Source organism: Herpailurus yagouaroundi, unplaced genomic scaffold, assembly GCF_014898765.1.
Source record: "Herpailurus yagouaroundi ecotype Mexico unplaced genomic scaffold, PumYag 159, whole genome shotgun sequence".
Taxonomy (NCBI): domain Eukaryota; kingdom Metazoa; phylum Chordata; class Mammalia; order Carnivora; family Felidae; genus Herpailurus; species Herpailurus yagouaroundi.
The window spans coordinates 18,447,900-18,460,360 of NW_024412400.1; the positions used below are offsets into that span (position 1 = coordinate 18,447,900).

Sequence of the window (12,461 nt, forward strand, 5' to 3'; positions counted from 1 at the left end):
AAAGAAAGAAAGAAAGAAAGAAAGAAAGAAAGAAAGAAAGAAAGAAAGAAAATGTCCTAGACAATCTTGAAAAAGAGCACTGAAAGGGTATTTGCCATACTAATTGTCAAATATATATTATAAAGCTTTCAGTAAAATTTTTAAAGGGGGCATTGGAGCAGAAACAGACAAATAAATTAATGGTACAAAAAGAGAAAAACCCTAAACGTACCTACACACATAATAGGGATTTGGTATATGATTGTATTGGTGTGGCATATTGAATCATTGGATAAAAAATGAAGTATGTAATAAATAATTTTTAGAACAAATGACTACCAATTTGGAAGAAAGTAATTAGATTTCCTGCCATTCACAAAAATAAATTCCACATGGATTAAAGATTTTAAGTTAAAAAACATGAAAAAGAAGAAAATTTAGAATGTGTTTATAATCTTAAATTCAAAAAGACTCTTTTAAGCAAAATTCTTAGATAAATACTAAAATTTGGAATGAAGTAAGTCAGAGAAAGCCAAACACCATGTGATCTCACTTTTACATGGAAATTGAACAGAAAAAAAGTTCATAATACAGAGAACAGATTGGTTGTTGCCAGAGATAGGGGTTGGGGAGTGAGTGAAATGGGTGAAGGGTGTCAAAAGGTACAAACTTCCAGTTATAAAATGAATAAATTATGGGAATGTAATGTACAACATGGTGACTATAATTAATACTACTGTATTGCATGTTTGAAAGTTGCTGGGTAAATTTTAAAAGTCCTTATCACAAAAAAAAAGATTTTTGTAACTATGTATGGTGACAGATGGTACATTTATTGTGATGATCATTTCATAGTATATACAAAGATCACATCATTATGTTGTACACCTGAAACTAATACAATGTTACATATCGATTATACTTAAAAAATAAAAACTAGAAAGTAAAATATTAATAAATTTAACTACATAAAAACTTCACATTTCTATGCCACAAAAACACCATAATTAAGTTTAAACAGAAACTGATTATAGAAACTATTTATAACATTTATAAAAAAAGAGTAATATCCAGAATATACTAAGGATTTCTACAGATAAATAAAAGGAATGACCTAACAGGAAAATGATAAATGAACTGACCATTCACAGAAGTAGAGCAACAAATGAGAAATAGCCATATGAAAATGCACTGAATTTCACTAGTAATCAGGAAAATGCAGATTAAATAACAACGAGAATCCATTTGAGGCCCGTCTGTCTGATTAGCAAAATTCGAAAAGTTTTATAACATTGAATGTTGGAGAGGATGGGGCAAACTCGCCACTCTAGTGAGATTACAGACTGTTGGTGAGGCTATTTTGCAGAATGTACTGACACTTGAGATGAGTTTATCCTTTGATCCAGCAATCCCATTACTCAAGACCCACACCAGAGAAGCACTGGCACGTGTCCACAAGATGGCAGGAATAAAGAGAATCATCAGAGCTCTGTTTGTGGTAGAGAAAACAACAGGCATGATTCCCCTATTGCCTCCCCTAAGAGAAGCAAAAGGGGGAAATAAAGGGGAGTGGGGGGAAGAGAGGAGAAGGAACAGGAGGAAGGAGAAAGGGAGGGACGGGTTTTTTTCTTTAATATGAGCTTGACTTAAGAGCACAAAGCAATTTTCAGAACATGTACGGCATGACAGCATATTTGTAAAAGCAAAAACTATGTATTTCTATATATCCGTGTATTATATAAATGCATTTTTTAAAGAGCCATAAAGAAGACCTGCCATGCATAATGGAATATTATTCAACCACGAGAAAGAAAGAAATCCTACCACGTGCTACAATATGGATGGACCTTGAGAACATTAAGCTAAATGAAATAAGCTAGACCAAAAAAGACAAATACTGTGTGATGTCACTTACATCTGGAATCTGAAAAATGGTTGCCAGGGGCTAGGGGATAGAGTAAATAGGAAACGGGTAGTAAAAGGGTACAAACTTTCAACTATAAGACATAGGATCTGAGCATCAAATGTAAAACATGGTGACTATAGTTGAAAACACTGTATTGTATAATTGAAATTGGCTACCAGAGAACTTAAATGTTGTACCAAAAAAAAAAAAAAAATTAAAAAAAAAGAGAAAAACTCTCACTCTGTGATTCAAAGTTATTTTATGTTGGGTTGATGTACCACCTAAAATCACCTCCCACACCACCAGGGAAACATGTCCTTTAGTAAAGAAATTCTGAGGTAAAAGAGATCAAGAGGTGGGTGGATGGATAAAGAAAGAAATCAATAAACAACTAAACAGCATGTCAAATTGGTAACAGTCATCACCTCTGGGAGATGATCAGGAGTAATTTTAGCTTTATCCGCCGAAATACATACATATATAATGAGAATATCTTCTTCTATAGTTGGTGAAAATTTTTAAGAACTTTTTTAAAAATAATAAAAATGTTTTGGGGACAAAGACAGAGCTCTGTGACATGTTGTCAGAAACATTCCTACAGACTGGCCCATAAACATTTCATATACTGATATCTACCTTAAGCCAGATATGCCACCATTCCTTTGGTCTTCATACTTTCCCTGGGAAGATTCTGGAATCACAGACTGGTAAAGGAAGACCATCCAGATAGGGAAAAAATATATATTTTTTTCATTATGTGCCAAGCACTGTCTTAGGAACTTTTCTTTCTTTTTGTTCTTTTTTCATTTTAACAGCCTTTTTTTTTTTTATTTATTTTGAGAGAGAGAGAAAATGCAAATGGGGGAGAAACAGAGAGAGATGGAAGGAGAGGATCCCAAGCAGGCTCCACACTGTCAGCACAGAACCCAATGCAGGGCTCCAACCCATGAACCGTGAGATCATGATCTGAACCAAAGTCAGAACCTTAACCGACTGAGCCATCGAGGAACTCCCAAACAGCCTTTATTTAAAGCTGTATATGAGATTACTTTATTCCTACATCTTCTCAATATCATCTTCTTCTTTATATTTGCCCTTTTCCTCTCCTTCAAGGATCCTTTTGTGGTATCTGTCCAGTTTTAGTCTACTGACAGCCACCTTCCTAGGACGAAGGCCCATGTGGACAGTTGTGCCATGCGCCTTCTCTCACTGTACTCAGTCAACGTAGATGATGTACTTCTTCCTGTAAACCTGGACTACTTTGCCAATTTGCTGACCTTTGTAGTGTCCTTGCACAACCTGTACTTTATCATCCTTTCACATGGGCACGGATCGAATGTTGCACTTCTGTCTCAGCTCTTTGGAAAGAGGGGAAGATATAATCTTCCTGCAAATGTGGGAAGGTCCATTGAAATGCCTTTTACAGTCCTTGCTCCGGTCAGAAGTCACAAAGGGCTTGAACTTCATTTTGGCCCATGGCACTTCAGTGACGGCCACAAAAGGGTCTAGGAACCTTTCATGAGTTACTGACTCTAACCCTCACAACAGTTCTAGGTAGGCATTATTAAGAGATAGGCATTATTTTCCACATTTTGCACAAGAGAAAATAAAATCCAGAAAAGTGAAGCAACTTGTCTAAAATCACAGTTGACCCATCAGGAGTTATACAAATCCAGCCCTTTGGTTTCCAAAACCTATCCCACTCCTCCTATAATAGGCCACTCCCTGTTCCACCACTGAGAATGAGGATCCTTAGTTAAACTGCCCCCAGCCGGGGCACCTGAGTGGCTCAGTGGGTTAGGTGTCTGACTGTTGATTTCAGCACAGGTCATGATCTTGTGGTTCGTGGGTTTGAGCCCCACATCAAGTCCCACATTGAGCCCTGCGTCGGGCTCTGTGCTGGCAGTGTGGAAATTAAAATTATATATATATATATATATATATATATATATATATACACTTTTTTTAATTTAAAAAACAAAACAAACAAAACAGCCCCCAGCCCAATGAACTGGGTAGAGAGAATCAAATGTGGCAGTGTGGACATGAGGACGTGCCTTCCAGATGCCCCTTCACAGAAGGACCTACTGCCCAGCTGCTGAGAATGCCTCAAGCTGCCAGCCCCTTCAGGGATTGCCACAGCTCCTGCAGAGGATCAAGGAGGAGGAGATTAAGTCTGGGCTGTTGTCACCAGTTTGCATCCCCAGGAACAGAGTCCGAGATGGTGTTGAGAGGGCAGGATGTACATTAGGAAACCTCTTTGGGATCAACAGCTATGGAAGGGATCGGGCAGAAGAAGAAGAAGTCAAGAAGGCCCAATAAATAACCTTGGCCAACCCCATGAGGAGCTCTGGACCTAAGATGGCCCATCAGAGTTGTCCCATGTGGAGCTAACATGGCCCAGCCTTCAGGTCTCACCTCCACCCATCATTGCATGTGGGCCACCAGAGAAGCGCATGACCTTGAGCTGAAGCAAAAACACACAAGGGGGATGACAACTGAAGGCTACCTGCTGACAGCAGCTGGGGCAGCAAGTCCTTCCTTGAAGAGAGATCTGGCACCTCAACATGTACATCACAGACTGAAAGACAGGTTTTGACTGAAAGCCACATCACAGTCCTACCCCTCCCTGACCACTGCAGGACAAGAATGTCCTACCCTCTGGAGAAATGTCTCAGGGAAGCCCCAGACTCTGGAACATCAGGAATAGTGGGAAGTTAAGGTGAGGTGCTGAATTAAAAGTGGTGGATTTAGTGAAATTCTGCCTCCTGAATGGTGAGAGTTCTGCCTCCCTCCCTTTCCTAGCCAAGCTCCCAGAACTTGTATAACCATGGTGGGGAAACCCCAAGCACAGGATAGGCAGGATAGGCAGCACAGGATAGGATCCTTCTCTGGAGAAACTGCACAGCCCCAGAGAAAAGACATACAGATACTAACATCTCAGGATCTCCCAGTGAAAAAAGCCAGTTCACCACTCGGCCACCCTAGGATAGAGGCCAGCAGTGAGACAGCCTGCCCCCACCCACCCCCCCCACACACACACACATGTCTGCCAGTTTTCTGTGCCTCACTCTTCATTCTAACAGACCAATGTCTCAGCAATACCTGACATTTAAAGGAAGCCTTGAACAGAAAACAGAGAGCAAAGCAAATAAATAGGAAAAGGAACTGGAAGAAATAGAGCTATGCAGGACGTTAAAAAAAGCAACTTGTAGGGGAAAAAAACCACTTAAAATGAATACACACAGAGTCCTAGGAGACACTGTCACATCCACGAACCAAATGCAGGCTGCAATTTTTAAAAAGCATCAAGAACAAGAGAGAGAAAGAGCCCCTGGAAGCTAAACCTGTGATAGACACAATTGAAAATTCAATAGGAAGTTTAGAAAAGTCAACAAAAGAGATCCCCCAGATGATAAATAAAAGAACATAAAATAAGAGGAAAGAAAAGAGTAAGAGAATTAGAAGTTCAATCTGCGAGATTCACTATTCAAATATGGGGAGTTCCAGAAATGAAGATGGGGGGGAGGAGGCGATGGGAAAAAGAACTTTAAAAAAGAAAAAAAAGAAAACTTCCAGAACTGGAGCATGTGACTCTCTGGATTGAAATCAGCCATTTATAACCCACCACAATAAAATTGAAGACACACTCTACAATACATCATTGTGGAATTTCAGAACACCAGGAATAAAGAAGAGATTTTAAAAGCTCCCGGAGAGAAATGGAGGAAAATAACCGAGGCAGAAGAAGGCACAGAATCCAGGAAACTGAACCCAACAGAGAAGAGAGGACAGAAAGCTTCTAAGAGGAGAAGTCCCAGGAGGACAGCAGGCCCAGGAGCACAGAGTCCAGACTTGAGCAGAAAGGTGAACTCCAGGAGGGAGATATGGGAAGGCAGGAGGTTGGGATTGGTAAATTATTTGCCAGATGGTGTGGGATAAATTAGCAAGAGGTACGAAGAAAACTAAGCAAAATAAATAGATGTGATTAACAACTCCGGAAAAAGTAAAATGAAAGGAAGTGTAACCTGGGAATGCAAGCTGGTGCAGCCACTCTGGAAAACAGTATGGAGGTTCCTCAAAAAACTAACAATAGAAGTACCCTACAACCCAGCAATTGCACTACTAGGCATTTATCCAAGGGATCCAGGTGTGCTGTTTCGAAGGGACACAAGCACCCCCATGTTTATAGCAACTATCAACCATAGCCAAAGTATGGAAAGAGCCCAAATTTCGGTCGATGGATGAATGGATAAAGATGTGGTATATACATACAATGGAGTATTACTCGGAAATCAAAAAGAATGAAATCTTGCCATTTGCAACTACGTGGATGGAACTGGAGGGTATTATGCTAAGTGAAATTAGTCAGTCAGAGAAAGACAAAAATCATATGACTTCACTCATATGAGGACTTGAAGAGACAAAACAGATGAACATAAGGGAAGGGAAACAAAAATAATATAAAAACAGGGAGGGGGACAAAACAGAAGAGACTCATAAATATGGAGAACAAACTGAGGGTTACAGGGGGGTTGTGGGAGGGGGGATGAGCTAAATGGGTAAGGGGCACGAAGGAATCTACTCCTGAAATCATTGTTGCACTATATGCTAACTAATTTGGATGTGAATTTAAAAAAATAAAACAAGTCAGTTTTAAAAAAAGAAAGAAACGCACATAATCTATATAAGGAGTATTAAAATACTTTCCTGGCAATATAAACAATAACTTCAAAGCAATAGGAACAAAAACTGTCTCTCTATAGTGGAGCACTAGATTTTGTAAAATAATTATAGGATTCATAAAATGCTATTCGGGATCGTGATTAAAAAAAAGAAAGAAAGAAAGGAACTGTAACCTTAGTACAGTGCTTGGTTCAGCACTAAACAATATGTACATGTAGGGGACACCCGGGTGGTTCAGTCGGTTATGCATCCGGCTTCAGCTCAGGTCATGATCTCAAGGTTCAGGAGTTTGAGCCTCGCCTCAGGCTCTGTGCTGAGCGCTCAGACCCTGGAACCTGCTTCAGATTCTGAGTCTCCTTCTCTCTCTGACCCTCCCCTACTTGTGTTCTGTCTCTCTCAAAAATAAATATTTTTTAAAAATTATTGATATGTAGATGTAAACAATATTTACATACGTGATGAAATGGGGCAAATGCAATAGAACACACTGGGTGATGTATGTCTGATCCAGAGTCCCTGTCTTCCCTAATCTCTGCCAACCTCTAGTTATCATATTTGTCTGGGATTGGTAGGACTTCATGAGTAGCTGATTGGGTGGTTGTTAGGTGGCTTAGTTTGTGTAAATATCATGTGTTGGCCTTCTCCATGTTCTTTTGGGGTTTTGTTGTTTACACACCTCTTTTTTTATATTGAGAAAAATAGCCAAAGCATCTTTGACAAAAGTTTCTGTGCCAGGCAAAAGAAACTGGAGCATAGCTCAATGACCTCTCTTCTTAAAGTGTGGGAGACTTACCCAATCCTTTCTTCTGTGTTCCCCTTCCCCTATTTCCCATTTTGGGCCAGATCTCCTGCCCTAAAAACTTGACTCTCACCCTATCCCCACTTTTTTCTCCCCCCCCCCAAAAAAAGCCCACACGCATACAATTTAATTTGTGGGGTATCTCCACGACTCCTAAATGACTTATGCAAAAATCCTGAAGAAGCTAAGAACATTTCATCCCTGGTTCCCAATCTCCTGTGTCAAGCGTATTCTTTGATGTGATTCATGCTAACATACTTGTATTTGGATGGCTCAAACCTACCTTAATTTCTAAACCTAGAGTAGAGAGAGGTAGAAGCAATAAGGGGGACTTCCATGTAGAGAGCAGGGGCAGACCCAGAAAGGAAGATGAATGTGTATCCAAGTCAATTAGGGATTTTATACAGGTGCAAGAAACTTATGTCAAAGTGGCCACAAGACTGTTTAATAGGAGATAGATAAATGTAGCTCCATGCATGTTTACCACTAGAAACCAAAGCTTTGTGTGCAATCTTGAATTTACTGGGGAGAAAAAAGTGTGTACCTCTCTGCTCTTCCCCTGATCCCTTCCCCTCATTTCTGAACTGCGGGAGACTGAGCCCTCTTGGGCTTTAGAGACCCCATCACTGGGGCATGTTTATTTGATGGTTGGTATTGCTATGCCAGGTACTTCCTTTCCTACTTGCTAACATTTTGTAACACACATGCTAACCTTTTCCCTTCTCTTATCCTGGGAAAATACAATGAATATATAAAAATTTACTGATACTGAAACAAAATTCCACTCACTGTAGCAACAAAAAATTATAAAATGCCTAAGAACATACTTGAAAAGAAACGTACAAAACTTATACATGAATAAAACTATAAAAGTTTTCTCCAGATGATAAAATGTGATCTGAATAAAGGGAGAGACATTCCATGCCCCTGGGTATGAAGATTCATTATTGTAAAACTCATTATGTCCTTCCTACATCAACCCATAAATTCTCAATGCAAATGCTCCAAAATCCCAATATGATTCCTTGGTGAAATTTGACAAACTGATTATGAATACCCTCTGAATGAGAAAATATTCAAGAACAGTCAAGCAATGCTTTAAAAATAAGAGCAATACATGGACTTACTCCACCAAATATCAAAAGATTTTTAAGGTGTCACTAGTGTAATAATAGAGAGATGAAAGAGAATAGGAAATTATAAGAGACTCATTATGGGTCAGAATACATTTAGATAAAAATAATATTTAAAACCAGTAGGAAGAAGAAGGATTATTTAAGAAGTGTTTTAGGGACAACTGGAAACTAAATTAGAAAACATTTAAGTTGGATCTCTACCTAACACAAATATTTATTTAAGATCGAGTGATAAGTACAAAAAGAAATATTTTCTGTTGTGGCAGAGCTAACGGGTAAGAAAACAGGTATTAAATCAAAGAACCATGCATATAAATAAAAGTCACTATCGTTGGAAGGGCTACAAAAAAGGTGCTACTTTCTGGGGCACCTGGGCGTCTCAGTCAGTTGAGTGTCTCTTGATTTCAGCTCAGCTCATGATCCCAGGGTCATTGGATAGAGCCCCACATCGGGCTCTACACTCAGCAGGAAGCCTGCTTGAAATTTTTTTTTCTCTCTCTCTCTGTCCCTTTTCCCCACTCATTCTCTCTCTCTCTCTCTCTCTCTCTCTCTCTCTCTCTCTCTAAAATAAAATTTAGGGGCACCTGGGTGGCGCAGTCGGTTAAGCGTCCGACTTCAGCCCGGTCACGATCTCGCGGTCCGTGAGTTCGAGCCCCGCGTCAGGCTCTGGGCTGATGGCTCAGAGCCTGGAGCCTGTTTCCAATTCTGTGTCTCCCTCTCTCTCTGCCCCTCCCCCGTTCATGCTCTGTCTCTCTCTGTCCCAAAAATAAATAAACGTTGAAAAAAAATTAAATTAAATTAAAAAAAAAATTTTTAAGTGCTACTTTCTGTTATGAAAACTCAGAAGAGAAGTAATTAGTTTAGGAAAGTCAGGATAGCCTTCCCTGAAAGGAACTGACTGAACTTAGTCCTGAGATCTGAAGAAAAAACTAAGGATTCGCTCAGCAAAAAGCTGGAAGGCAACATACCTAGCAAAGGGCACAGCTGTACAAAGTCTTGTGGAGAAGAATGTATAGAGCATTCAAAGAAGCAGGGGTGGGCTCTGATGACTAAAATTTAGAAAAGAGAAGGGAGCATGAGGCCGGATCCTGCAGGGCCTGGGAGGTCACATCAGCGGTGCTGTCCTAAGAGCAATGGAATACCTTGAGAGTTTTAGCCAGAGGAGTGACAAGAGGAGATTTGGGTTTTGAAAAGATCACGTCTGGCTGCAAAGCAGACACATGGATTGGCTGAGAGGTTGTACTGGGTCAGGTGATAAACAAAATGTAGGCGACAGCAGTAGTCCATACAAAAGATATGAATTGTTTGGACTAGAGTGGTAGCAACAAAAATAGAAAGAGGTGTGCTGATTACCTTTTTTTTTTTAATTTTTTTTTTTAACGTTTATTTATTTTTGAGACAGAGAGAGACAGAGCATGAACGGGGGAGGGGCAGAGAGAGAGGGAGACACAGAATCGGAAGCAGGCTCCAGGCTCTGAGCCATCAGCCCAGAGCCCGACGCGGGGCTGGAACTCACGGACCGCGAGATCGTGACCCGGGCTGAAGTTGGACGCTCAACCGACTGAGCCACCCAGGCGCCCCAACTGATTACCTATTTAAAAGGCAAAATGTACATGATTGATGGTGGATTGGATACTGAGGACGCGAGAAAAGGAGGCGTCCAGGGTAGGTAGATGGCAGGGCACCTGGGTGGCACAAGAAAGCGTCCAACTTTAGCTCAGGTCCTGATCTCACAGTTTGCAAGTTCAGGCCTCGAGGCTGTCAGCGCAGAACCTGCTCTGGGTCCTCTGTCCCCCTCTCTCGCTGCCCCTCCTCGCTGCCCCTCCCCCGCTTGCCCACAGGCTCACTCTTGCTCTCTCTCTCTCGCTCGCTCTCTCTCAAAAATAAACAGTTAAAAAAATAATAATAATAATGGGTGGATGGTTATACCATTCACAGAAGATAAAGAGCACAGGACCAGTTTGGTGCTGGAGAAATCACAAATTCAGGTCTGAACGAACATACAGAGTTCGAGGTATCTTGAGATATGCAACTGCAGCTACCAAGTAAGCAGTGTAGATAGAACCTTAGGGAAAATATTCACATGTCACTTCTACAGAACATGAAGTAGAACCATATTAGCTGCTCCTAACAAACAAACCCCGCGGCTTTACTGACTCACCACAACTGAAGTTCATTTCTCATTCACGGAGCAGTCGAGAGCAGGTTGTGAGAAGCTCCCGTTCATATGCAATGCAGGCACACAGGTTTCTCCCTACTTGTGGCCTGCTCCTCCCCTCAGGCATCCTAGGCCTCTGCATTCAGGCAGAAGGGGAAACAGAGTGGGGAACACACACCTCAACAACCTTAACCAGGCAGTGACACACACCATGAATTACACATCACATCTCACTATGTTTCACTGGTGAGAATAGAGCCCCCACTGAGCACCTACTTCCTAGAGTAGTGCTGCCAGATAAAAAAGGATGCATAGCTAAAGTTGAATTTTGGAAAAAAAAAAAAAAAAAAGAATCATTTTTTTAGTATAAGTATGTCCCAAATATTATACTTGGAAGTCAAACGTAACTAGTGTCTTATTTTTCACAATTGCTTGCTTGCTTCCTTGCTAAACCTAGCAACCCTATCCCAGGGGTGCTATCTAACCCTATCTATGCAGAGGTCACACATTTTGATGTACAGCTAGTCATTTATGCCATAGCATACAAATGACTTAGAGCAGACTTCCCCCATATCTCCTGTGCAGGACACGGGTTGTTTATAGCAACATGTTCTCGAGTTTGAAAGACCAGGGAAGAAGAGCCTTAGAAATAAAGGATGAATGAGGAGCACTCTTAGCAAACCTTAAAGTCAAAAAATACAAATCAATGTAATTTATTCATTTAGCCATTGGGCATTTATTGAGCACTTACTACGTTCTAAGTGCCATACTCGGGGCTAAAGATGCGGAGATATTGCAACCCATGCTCTAAGAAGCTCATAGCCTTGGGAGTGGGGGCAGATGGAAAAATAAACAGCAGGTGAATATGTAGCACCTAAGTCAAACTGATAGGAATCCAGAAGGTTTCCCAAGAGAGATGGTGGCTGAACTGAGCCTCAGAACTGAGCCAAGTAGGAATCCACCAAGTGAAGGTGCACAGATTGTTACATCCATTCGTGGAGTAGTAAGGTACAGGACATACCTTCACACTGTAAACAACTAGAAAACTGGACAAAATATATGAAACGATTGACATCAGGCAGAGAAGGACTGTAATCTCTGAGAGAAAGGAAATAAGTAAGGTGAACCCTTCCTACAATTGACCTGGTTTTCTGCCTAGAGGTAATTTCTGGATGTGGGTACAGGGAAGGGAACCCAGACAGAACCTGGCAGACTCACCTGAGTTAAGGATACAAAGATAGGCCCTTTGGGAGGCTAAAATAACTGGAATTCATATGCAGAAAAAGTTTGCAAGAAATCTGCACGGGGTCTCCTCAAGTCTTCAACTGAATACTAATCTGTAAAGACTTCGATAAAGCTCCACAAAGCCAAAAACAGGACAACTGCTAGCAGCTGAACAAGTCCCAGAGCCTAGGAGATGTTTAGGTCCCCCCAGCCAGAGTGGAGACAACTCATTAAATAGAGGAAATTCAAAGCAATTCCAGAATTGTCATGCCTTAGTAGCAGAGTGAAGGGTACTCCAGACCAGTCCTAACAAAACTTAAAAACAAGCATAGAAAGGATCAACTGATCTGCAAGTAAGTTGATTGCCTACCAAAATAAACATCAACATTCTATTTAGACAAAAAAAACTAAACACCCAACAAAATAACATTTATAAGGTCAACATCGAAAAAATTACTAGACATGGAAAGAAGCAGGAAAATACGATCCACATCCAGGAGAAAGATTAGTCAAAAGAAACAGACTCAGAAATAACAAGGATAATGGGATTACCAAGTGAAGGTACGCGGGAAG

General features: G+C 40.8%; 1 pseudogene; it reads right to left on the bottom strand.

Annotated features, from left to right (window-relative positions):
* Positions 1-2,941: 2,941 nt before the first annotated feature.
* LOC121033588 (60S ribosomal protein L26-like) lies at positions 2,942-3,352 on the bottom strand (annotated as a pseudogene).
* Positions 3,353-12,461: the final 9,109 nt, after the last annotated feature.